Below are 12482 nucleotides of genomic sequence, written 5' to 3'. Positions count from 1 at the left end.
GCAGCAAATTCCACTGTCGAACAGCTCTTACTGTCAGGAAGTTCTTCCTAATGTTTAGGTGGAATCTTCTTTCTTGTAGTTTGGATCCATTGCTCCGTGTCCGCTTCTCTGGAGCAGCAGAAAACAACCTTTCTCCCTCCTCTATGTGACATCCTTTTATATATTTGAACATGGCTATCATATCACCCCTTAACCTCCTCTTCTCCAGGCTAAACATGCCCAGCTCCCAATTAAGTAAATTTGAGAGGGAACTAATAGAAAATAGAGAAAAATTAGTTTCCAGGATGTGTAATGTTATGTATTGAAGTTCTCCCCCTGGCCACCAGGAGTATCGTGTATATAGTTTTCACTCAGGTCCACTCAGGTTACTTTAGGTGGGAAACCCTGGGTTGTTGTTGCTACAATGTTGATAGCCTGCTGCCTATAAAAGCAGGCCGGCTGAGCTGTTGGCTGTTCAGTTCTGTTCTGGCCTGTGAATAAACAAGAGCTGCTTTGGAGAAATCGCTGCGTCGTCTGCTATGTCTACCCACTATTTAACATGTAAGATTCTCTTAGAATGGGAAACCAAGGATGAAATGGTTAAATTGGCTATGATTCACTGGGCAAGAGATGTGGGACACAATATAGAATTAGATATGTGGGGAAAACTGTGGAAAATAGTTTTGAAATTTACAGCATGTTAGACTTTGAAGGAAAATTATATGAAAATGATTTATAGATGGTATTTGACACCAAGTAAATTAGCAAAGATGTATAAGTCAGAATCAGGTGTTTGTTGGAAACAGAATGTACATTTTACCATATGTGGTGGACTTGCAGACTAGCTAAGGGATTTTGGGAGATGATAAACAATGAGATAAAAAAAAAAGAAAACTCTTCCCAAAAGACCAGATGGTTTTCTTCTAGTGAGCAGATGTACCAAAAAACCAAAGGAATTTGTTATTGTATACAACTACCACAGCGGGAATATTATGTGCCCCTAAGCAGCAGGAGGACGCAGTACCCACAAAAGAGGAGTGGCAGTTGAAATTGATGGAATATGCTGAATTAGCAAGCTTAACCAGTAAAATTAGAGAGCAAGATGAGACTGCCTTCAAGAAGGATTGGAAAATGTTTTGCATTTCCAGCAGGCCTTGTTACCGGTCTTATACATCCTATTTAATTTTTCTGGGGTTAAATGAAGGGAACTTTATACATATGTGGTGGACATGTGAGGGAATAAAAAAATTCTGGAATCAGATATATGATGAATTAAAAAAAATATTTAGACTCACATTCCCCAAAAAACCAGAGGCCTTTTTACTAGGGATGGTGGGAAAAGAAATACCGGAAAAAGATAAAACCCTGTTCCAATATGCAACAGCCGCGGCTAGAATGCTAATTGCCCAAAATTGGAAAAACTCAACTTTACCAACGGTGAAAGATTGGCAACTGAAACTTTACGGCTTTATAGAAATGGCAAAAATGACGCAAGGAATTAGAAATCAAAAAAATACAAAGTTGAAAGAAGACTGGAATAAATTTATGGTATATATTGAAGGCAATCTTAATAACTTACCAACTACAGTAGGTCTGATGTAAATCTTCCAATGTTACAAACTAAAAACCTACACCAGCTGTATGATGAAATCATTAAAGGTAGAAACCCGAAATCAGGAGGGAAGGAAGTTGTTATTAGCAAATTGTCTATATGTATTCTTTTTTCTTTTCTTTCTTTTTTTCTTTTTCTCTTACTTTTCTAATTTCTCTTTTTCTGTTTTTTTTTGTTCTGTATTTTCTTATTTAATGTCTTTTTAATGTGCAGTGGATGTGTTTTTTTTTTTTTTTGGATGTATGCGATGAAGAAAATCTAATAAAAAGCATTTGTAAAAAAAAAAAAAGAAGGATTGGAAAATGTTTGCAGATGTCTTAAAAAAGCTATTGTAAACATGTTTAAAACACTAGCATATTTGGAGTAAGGACAGCAGTAAAAGTTATGCTTAGAATAAGATGGGGGAAAGAAGGTATAAAATAACCATAATATGCAGCAGTGATAGATAATCCAAGGAAACCATGGAAGGCTGGAGGGGAAGTCAAACACCAAGGGAATGTAAATTGGAAAATGTTGGATTAATTGTAATTTTGGAAAATGTATAAATATTTTGTTAAAAAGAAACCCCACAAGGACTCTGGAGACTTCTGTGTGATTCTGTGGGGCTCTTTTGCATTCTCGCCAGAACCCAGAAACCACCACAGCCACTTCTCCGGCAGCATGTTTGTGTAGGTATGTGTTGTGCCCACAGAGTTGCCTCCTGAGTCAGGACTCTTCTTGTGCTCTTATGAAGCACCCAGGAGCCATTCCTTCCTGTCCTGAGCTCTGCCCTCTGAGCTCTTCACCCAGAAACATAGCAAAGCACAGCATTGTCTTTTCAGGACCATTAGTGTTTGGAACCCAAAACTACTGGAGATGCATTTACAACTGTTTATATCCACACAGATATAAATTAATGCTATGGATTTAAATCTCTTTTACTTCCTCCCTTGAACTGGCAGGTTAGTCTGGCCTAACTCCAAGTAGGTGCTGGGGCCCAGTGGCCTCAGCAGAATACACATCTCAGGCAGGTACTGTGGGTCTTGTTGCCTTGCCTCCTTTCCTGCAACAACCCCCCACATCTTTGGCCATGTGCTTCTTACAACAAAAAATAGCCAGTTTTTCTATTATAATTAATTTCTCTTTCCCTCAAATCTTTACACATGACTGACAGTTCCTCCCCTTCATTTTTTCTGCTATAGTATAAATATAATGCAATATAACATTATGCTGCTATGTAGATAACTTCAAAGCAGGGGGAAGGAAGCCCTCCCTAAGCTGTGTGTGTGCCTCCTGTGCTAAGCCTTTATGCTTGTCCTTCATACATGAGGCCCACGCAAAATCACTTCACTGCTTCCTAGCCTGCCCTTTATTGAAGAGCCACGGAGATGTTGTTCCTTCTTTCATTAACGCTTTATTCTGTTATTAGAGGGTTTGTCGAGAGGGTCATGTAAAGTGTTTGTGGGAGCACATAACAATCATGCATGTTTAAATATGATTGCTGCTTATTCACATCTTTATTATTTAACTTGCATGATTTCCCAACCATAAGATTTATCTCTCTCCTACATCAAAAGGACAATAGCCAGTTACAAAGTAGTTAAATGCTTTTCAGGATGTCTACTGGGCCCAGTAGGAAGAGGCAGGTAGACTTTACTGGGCCCAGGAATCAAGGGATGGGAGGCTAGCCAGGGTAACACCCTATGACCATGAAGGAAAAAATGGAGGCTGAATTGTAGAGCACATATTGCTGTAAGTTTGGGGTGTTAAGATGTATAGCACCCCCTCCCTCAACAGAAAAAGCCAGAGGTGAGTGCAGAATTTGGCCGTGGTGTATCCTAGAAGTAAGCAGCAAGTTGGAGAGAGTCAGAGAAACATTTGAGAGCAATGCTTGATTTCTGTTTGAATCCAAGTCTGTGGCTATGGGAGAAGCAAGACCTTTTCGAGGTGTTAATGCTGTGAACCCCTCCATCGTGGGCTCAGATGTAAATGAACCATAAATCACAAAGACACCACTGTTTGTGCTGTCCCTCATTCCCAAAGGACGTAAGCCTGTGGAACCTTGTCCCTCATTCCCTGGGTAAGTATGTGGAATCTCACACCACTCAGAGATTGGGGTAGCATGCAAAAATGCTCAACTCTGTCTATGTACCTATATGGCATTTTGATCTTGTGAGATTTCCTGTATTTCAAAAGAAGTGCTATGCTTTTGCTTTTCAGAGGTGTGTGTGTGTGTGTGTGTGTTTGTGTGTGTGTCTTAGCTGGTACTGTAGTTTTTCAGTTTCTTTAGTTGTATACACACAGTGGTTGAAAGTGGATTTCAGCACTAACCTAGCACTAGCTTGGATCTCATGCTGTCCTTCCATAATGCATGATGGGGAAGTGCAGCATTGCTGCCAAGGATGTTTGCTGGTGGTTCCCCACAATAAAACACTGAGTAGAGATGGACACTGCTGGGAGGAGGGATCCACAACCTGCAAACATATTGTGAAGAGATTAATAATAATAATAATAATAATAATAATAATAATAATAATAATAACTTTATTATTTATACCCCGCCCATCTGGCTGGGCTTCCCCAGCCACTCTGGGCGGCTTCCAAAAAATATATATTAAAATACTATAATACATCAAACATTAAAAGCTTCCCTAAACAGGGCTGCCTTCAGATGTCTTCTAAAAGTCTGGTAGTTGTTGTTCTCTTTGACATCTGGTGGGAGGGCGTTCCACAGGGCGGGCGCCACTACCAAGAAGGTCCTCTGCCTGGTTCCCTGTAACTTGGCTTCTCGCAGTGAGGGAACCGCCAGAAGGCCCTCGGTGCTGGACCTCAGCTTCCGGGTAGAACGATGGGGGTGGAGACGCTCCTTCAGATATACTGGACCGAGGCCACTTAGGGCTTTAAAGGTCAGCACCAACATGCTCGGAAATGTACTGGGAGCCAATGTAGGTCTTTCAAGACCGGTGTTATATGGTCTTGGCGGCTGCTCCCAGTCACCAGTCTGGCTGCCGCGTTCTGGATTAGTTGTAGTTTCCGGGTCACCTTCAAAGGTAGCCCCACGTAGAGCGCATTGCAGTAGTCCAAGCGGGAGATAACCAGAGCATGCACCACTCTGGCAAGACAGTCTGCAGGCAGATAGGGTCTCAGCCTGCGTACCAAATGGAGCTGGTAAACAGCTGCCCTGGACACAGAATTGACCTGCGCCTCCATGGACAGCTGTGAATCCAAAATGACTCCCAGGCTGCGCACCTGGTCCTTCAGGGGCACAGTTACCCCATTCAGGACAGGAAATCCTCCACACCTGCCCGCCTCCTGTCCCCCCAAAACAGTACTTCTGTCTCATCAGGATTCAGTCTCAATCTGTAAGCCGCCATCCATCCTCCAACCGCCTCCAGGCACTCACACAGGACCTTCACCGCCTTCACTGGTTCTTCACTGGAAGACAGGAAGGAAGGGGGACATTCAGGGAAGGCTGCTGAGAGAAAAAGAAACCACGAGCTGAGCCCCAGATGCAGCCAGGTGCATTCCAGCTGGCCAGCGGGAAAACTCCCTGCCCAGTGAGGCAGGAAGCTGCTTCCTGCCTCCAAGCCAGCATTCCAGGTCGGGAGGGCAGGCGAGAAATGGAAGGGGACCTGAAGAGGACCCACCATCGCCAGCCATGAACACGGGGGGGGGGGGGGCTGGGGTGCCAAAAAGGATGACACCAAACTGGGAGGGGTGGCTAACACCCCAGAGGACAGGATCACACTTCAAAACGACCTTGACAGATTAGAGAACTGGGCCAAAACAAACAAGATGAATTTTAACAGGGAGAAATGTAAAGTATTGCACTTGGGCAAAAAAAATGAGAGGCACAAATACAAGATGGGGGACACCTGGCTTGAGAGCAGTACATGTGAAAAGGATCTAGGAGTCTTGGTTGACCACAAACTTGACATGAGCCAACAGTGTGACGCGGCAGCTAAAAAAGCCAATGCAATTCTGGGCTGCATCAATAGGAGTATAGCATCTAGATCAAGGGAAGTAATAGTGTCACTGTATTCTGCTCTGGTCAGACCTCACCTGGAGTACTGTGTCCAGTTCTGGGCACCACAGTTCAAGAAGGACACTGACAAACTGGAACGTGTCCAGAGGAGGGCAACCAAAATGGTCAAAGGCCTGGAAACGATGCCTTATGAGGAACGGCTAAGGGAGCTGGGCATGTTTAGCCTGGAGAAGAGGAGGTTAAGGGGTGATATGATAGCCATGTTCAAATATATAAAAGGATGTCACAAGAAAGAAGATTCCACCTAAACATTCGGAAGAACTTCCTGACAGTAAGAGCTGTTTGACAGTGGAATTTGCTGCCAAGGAGTGTGGTGGAGTCTCCTCCTTTGGAGGTCTTTAAGCAGAGGCTTGACAACCATATGTCAGGAGTGCTCTGATGGTGTTTCCTGCTTGGCAGGGGGTTGGACTCGATGGCCCTTGTGGTCTCTTCCAACTCTATGATGCTATGATTCTAAAAGGAGGCCACTGAGGGGTGAGAAGGACATTGAGGGACAGTTTTACTTTTTATTTATTACTGTTACTATTATTATTATTTTATATTCTTCTGGCCCTCCCCTCCCCCCTTTTCTTTTTGTGTGTGTGTAACTTTGGGGTTTTCTTTTCTCTCCCCCCTCCCCCTCATCAATTATACATTTAATTGGAAAGTAAGCCTGAAGAAGTTGAGCCTATTTTAATTCTGGGCCCTATCTACTGCCAAGTTGTGCAGGTCTGCTCTAAGGAGAGCAAGAAGGTCTTTCCCTTCATTTCACCCCCCTCCTTTCCCTTTCCTTTCCCTTCTACTTCAAGAATGTTTTCAACAACGAGACCAGGGGCCAACTTTGGTAAAATTGCACCAAGAGCAAGGCTCTCTCTTGCGTTTCATTCTCCACATGCTCTCTAGTGCGCTACATCATAGTTTTGCACCTCCTTGGCTTGACACTCTGTAAGGGTGAACTGCCCACACCACCCTAAAATCAGCGCTGACGAGACTTTCTGAGAAAATTCATCTGCAGCTTTTTTCACTTTTGGATACTGTACTACCTTTCAGCTTATGAATATTCAGGGGAGCTATATGAGAGACAGAGACAGAGACAGAGAGAGATGCCATAAAACATTCTAACATTTAGTCCTCCTGACTGAGGTGGTTGAACTATGACTGGAATATATCAATTCAGAAATTAATGCAAAGGGTCTGATCCTCAGATCCTGGAATGCTTGTCTATATGGGGACAAAAACAAATAAATGAGCAATCTATCCACATAGAACTTTAGATGGCAAAGAAAAGGATTTCAGCCAATACTTTCCCCTGAGATACAATTTTTCTAAGTGGAGGGACTTTTTGCATCTAGGATTGTGTTCAGTCATGTGACCTTCACTTGGAAGTGATACATTTCAAAGACAAGTGAGAACCAGACCTAAGTGTGACTAAACAAGGAAATTACTATGTTTAATATATGAAACACCCCCAGTAAAATATTTAACAACAACCTCTATACACATGCAAATCAAGGAAGAGTCTATATGTAAAAGGTAAAGGTAAAGGTAAAGGTAGCCCTGACCATTAGGTCCAGTCGTGACCGACTCTGGGGTTGCGACGCTCATCTTGCTTTATTGGCCGAGGGAGCTGGCGTACAGCTTCCGGGTCATGTGGCCACCATGACAAAGCCGTTTCTGGCGAACCAGAGCACGGAAACGGCGTTTACCTTCCCGCCGGAGCTGTACCTATTTATCTACTTGCACTTTGATGTGCTTTTGAACTGCCAGGTTGGCAGGAGCAGGGACAGAGTAATGGGAGCTCACCCTGTTGCGGGGATTCGAACTGCCAACCTTCTGATCGGCAAGTCCTAGGCTCTGTGGTTTAACCCACAGTGCCACCCGCGTCCCTAGTCTATATGAGTCACCTGTAAAATCATTTAAACATATTGTTACAAAAGTTGGGTGCTGCCCCTCTCTCAGCTGAGTAGTGGCAAGCCCCCATGGGGTCCCAGGCACCCACAAAGGGTCTGTTTCCCTTTGGAGAATGGAAGACAAAGCAGAGATTGTCCATGGTGTTAAGAAATATGGTTTATTCACCCATTTACACCTGCAGTCTGCATGGAGGTCTTATGTCATGGTCATTTCAAGAGGCAGCCGTGCAGGCGTCCTTCAGTCTACCTGCCCAAGATGGATCTCAGCTCTTCTTCCTCCTTATTCCTCCCAACAAACCCCCACCCCTGGGCAGTTGCCCTGGCAACCTTCCAAATTCCCAGTCTCTCTTTACATGTGGCTCAGCCAGGTTGTTTTGCGTAAGCTAGCCCTGGAACTGCTTGATATCACAAATAACCAATATCCTAGCATTTATTAATTTCTAGGGTTTAGGGGAGTCCCCCCATAATCTATAACAATATATACACTTTACATTTCCCCATTGCCTAAATGGGGTAGGCAACCTAAGGTCCAGGGGCCCAATCGCCTTCTCAATCTGGCCCACAGACGGTCCGGGAATCAGCGTGTTTTTACATGAGTAGAATGTGTGCTTTTATTTAAAATGCATCTCTGGGTTATTTGTGGGGCATAGGAATTCGTTCACACACACCCCAAATATAGTCCAGCCCACCACATGGTCTGAGGGACTGTGGACTGGCCCACAGCTGAAAAAGATTGCTGACCCCTGGCCTAAACAATAAAGCTGTGCTTACAAAAGGAACTCTTGCTTCTAAATATATTTACTAATAAAGGCAAGTCTCATTGACTTTAATGAAACTTACTTCCAAGTAAGAATGTCCTGAATTGCCCAATTATTTTGCTTATGGGAAGAAACTTATCATGGATATATGATGAATTCCATTCAGTTGTTTGGAAGCTTAACTTTATTGTGAACATAACACAACACTGGGCTAGGCTGATACTCTCCACCACCACTTTATTTGGTTTACAATGGGTCAGCAGCTGGGTCAGGGAAGTTGACAGAGAGTCGGGCTCTTAAGTAAACTGCTGTATTTCACTGAAAGAAAAACAAAATTGTTATTTGTTGCAAAATCTTGTTAACTGTGTTTGCTTTGGCATTTAGATGCCAAAGGCCAACAGGGTCAATATTTTTAATGGCTAAAATGAACTTTAAATGAAGAGTATAATTGAGACTCTGCTATCTGCAAGAGACCTGAAATGGTATATGAGAAATTTGGGTAAAATTTCCAGTGATACTTGACAACTCTACAGCTACATCTAATTCATTTATATACTGTATATTCATCTTACTTTTACAATTCAATTTATAATTTACCCTATGGCCAAAGTTATGGGAGCAGCATACAAGGCACAAAAACAAAAATGCAATAAGATAACCAAATGCAACTAACCCAATATAATTATTGTGTGGTTGCACTTTGGAGTTATTTGGAATATTAGTAATACTGATTTTATTCATAAATATTTGTATGGCACATATTCAAACAATAGAATAGCAAAATCAGAATAAAATGCAGCTGACAGCCCAGCAGGCACTGTGAATTCAGTTCTTTGATCTCAGACATAATAAAAATCTTGCATGACAAACAAAATGTCATTAGCATTGGTGTGCCTTCCAGAACGCAGAAAGCAGGCAAGTCCATTGGAAGGGGGGCCATGACCGAGAAGGCCCTTCCCCCTGGTTGCTGCTAACCAAGATTGTGGCACAAGCAAGAAGGATTATTCAGATGACAGCAAGGCTGGAAGAGGACCGAGGGAGACAGGCAGTCCTACAGGAAATATACTCAAATGTCGAAAGTGTGGCACACTTCCTGTTGAGTGTATTCTTTCATATTAGCTAGCAAAAATTTCTGATGAGTCTCAAATAGAGAAAAAGAAAGTGAAGCCACTTCATGTATATCTAGGACTTGTCTGAACTGAAGTGGGATCTCTCCAAAGTGGCTCAAACTGAATTGGGGGCCTCCAAAGTGCTTCAGATGTTTAAAATTGCCATAGAATTTGAAACATTTCTTCCCAAACTTGATAAGAAAAATGCCACAGTGGCAGGTAGGGGTGGGGAAGACAGATTTGGTTTCTAATAAGAAGGACCAGGGCTCAGTCGCTGTGCTTTGTAGAAGGGAAATTGAAGCCATGTACCACCTTGTTCTTATGTATTTGCTAGTTCTGTTAGTGGTGCTTGCTTGGAAAATGCCAGCTGTTTAAGTCCTTCTGCCTCTCTGCCACATACCCAGACCTCTGCTGCTGTCAAACGTGCCAGCTGAGCAGCAGACAAGCGTGGCGCTGGTTTCTTTCTTTTTTCATTCATCATAACTCCCTAGTCCCCACCCCATCCTTCTGAAAAGTTACTTCACTAGGGGCTCCTCTATAATGTATGCCATTTTCATAATAAAACTGTTGCCCACAAAACCACAGGGGGAAAGCAAATCACACTGAGTTCTCATTTCCCACAACACCCCTCCCCCTTTAAAAGTCTCCAGCACAAAAACTCTTAACCAGGGTTTTTGCTCAGCTGGAGCTCACCAGAACTCAGTTCTGGCACCTCTGTTTGGGGTGAGTTCCAGCACCACTTCTTTTAGAAAAATAGCACTGCTCTTGATCTATTTGCCCGTAGCTTGTCAGGTTTATTACCTGGAGACACTTCTCTCATGTATGCTATTTTCATGCAAACTGCTCACAAAATTTATGTGAAATGATATCTAACCACTGTAAACTTCGGATGGTTCCGTTTTGCTTGGCAGGTAGGTATAAAGATAAAATGTAAACAAAATAGCAACAACAACTATGTGATGAAGCTTTATTTGGGGCTGTTCCTTGTTTGATTCTACCCCAGGTAAAGAATTACAGAAACAATCCTTGAACTTAGAAAACTAGTACATCATGAAGAAAAATTCTAGCCATTTCTCCCCACTCAACTCAATTTTTTAATGAAGAACTCTTCTCAAATGTTGGCTACCCACTACATTTAACATCTACTACTCCCCATGTTTAAAGGGGAGGGGAGAAAGGAATACATGCAACCAGAGAAAAAGCAGTGTGCATACCTGTGGGAGACCTGTTAGGAGGAGTTGTAAGATACAAGCTTGTGTGGTCCCCTTGGCTGAGGCATATTTGCTACTTGTGAGGTCTGGGTTACAGTCCAGCCTGGGCGACAGAACTTTGTGGGAGGCCTGAAGCAAGCTGCCATCCATTAACTACTGCATCTGTAAAATATAACAATTTGCACCTATCAGAGTTGGGAAACTTAAAGGAGGCTGCCACACAAGAGAGCTCCATCAACTACTGTAAGTGGATGGGCAAGAGGAGCTACAGCAGAAGCATCTCTCTTGATATCTGAAATGAAAAAGAGGAACAGAAGTCTTAGCTGCTGATGCTCTGAGTCCAGAGTCCCCCGCTGCATCCATGGATAATGCTGTTTGAATAATAATAATTTAATAATAATAGTTTATTATTTATACCCCGCCCATCTGGCTGGGCTTCCCCAGCCACTCTGGGCAACTTCCAACAAAATATTAAAATACAGTAATCCATCAAACATTAACAGCTTTCCTAAACAGGGCTGCCTTCAGATGTCTTCTAAAAGTCTGGTAGTTGAAGGTGCACAGTGCAGTGTGGCTTTAAATGAAACGATGGATGAAACATCGGGGCTTAGATGGAAACATTTTAAAAGTTGGCCATTCTGGAAATAGACATAAAGGTAAAGGGACCCCTGACCATTAGGTCCAATTGTGGCCGACTCTGGGGTTGCAGCGCTCATCTCGCTTTATTGGTTGAGGGTGGCCAGCATAACTAACCCGCTTCTGGCGAACCAGAGCAGCGCACGGAAATGCCGTTTACCTTCCCACTGGAGCGGTACCTATTTATCTACTTGCCCTTGGACGTGCTTTCGAACTGCTAGGTTGGCAGGAGCAGGGACCGAGCAACGGGAGCTCACTACGTGGCCGGGATTCGAACCGCCGACCTTCTGATTGGCAAGTCCTAGGTTTAACCCACAGCGCCACCCGCATGGTACTGACCAAATACCAATATTCCACCAGTTTGCAGAGCAGAAAGAGAGAGAAAGGAAACAGCAGTATTCTATCACTGTTGCTCAGAGCTGTTTCGGCTCTTCCACAAGTATCACCTAACAGAAGTCATTTCATCAAGCTGTCTGCACTGTTTCCGCCCTACCTGGTCAATATAACTTTAAGAACTGGGGCATGAGCGTGTTCCTTTCCTTTTCCCTCCCCATTCCCATTCCCTTTTATGTCAACTATTTTAGATTGCTTTTCATTTATCTGCTCTGGAAGTTTTCTTTTCTTTTCTTTTCTTTTGGCTAAAGGTTGGAATAAAACACTTTATAACTAAATAAGCTAATGCACTGTGCATCTATCTGGCCAAGTCTTCACCTGCTGCATTTAGAAAAGTCACCAATAAAAAGAAGATATTTTTAGAACTGTCACCAAGGGGTAGGTGAAAAATAGAAATAAGTGATGCAGAAAGAGTATTGAGTCCAGTAATATTTTTACAGGGCAGCACTGGGAAAAATATACACAATGGCTCTTTTCAACTAATTTTACTCAGCGTAGACCCACTGAAATTAATAACCAAATAAATAACTCTGCCTGTGCCTAGAAATTGTGTGGGGGGTATCTGTTATTATTATTATTATTATTTTATTTTAATGTATTGTGTGTTTTAAGCCATGATAAATTATGTTGCTAATGCTGCTCACCTCCCAGGGATCTTGGGTGTAGGGCAGCATATGCACTGAATTACTCCTCTTTCTCCTCTCTTCTTTACTATATCCCACCTTCCAGGGTTGTGTGCTGGTGTTGAAATACAGATTTTGCAGCTGGAGTCCTGCAGGCCAAAACTGGGATCTAGGAGTTTTGAGTGCAACCTTCTGCTTAGTTATGCAAGCGCACCATACATTTAAAGCACCAATGCCATCCTCCACCA

This window comes from Podarcis liolepis, assembly GCF_965112155.1.
Source record: "Podarcis liolepis genome assembly, chromosome: 5".
In the NCBI taxonomy this organism is placed as follows: domain Eukaryota; kingdom Metazoa; phylum Chordata; class Lepidosauria; order Squamata; family Lacertidae; genus Podarcis; species Podarcis liolepis.
The sequence above is the reverse complement of the archived record's forward strand: the minus strand, read 5'-3'. Positions refer to the sequence as shown.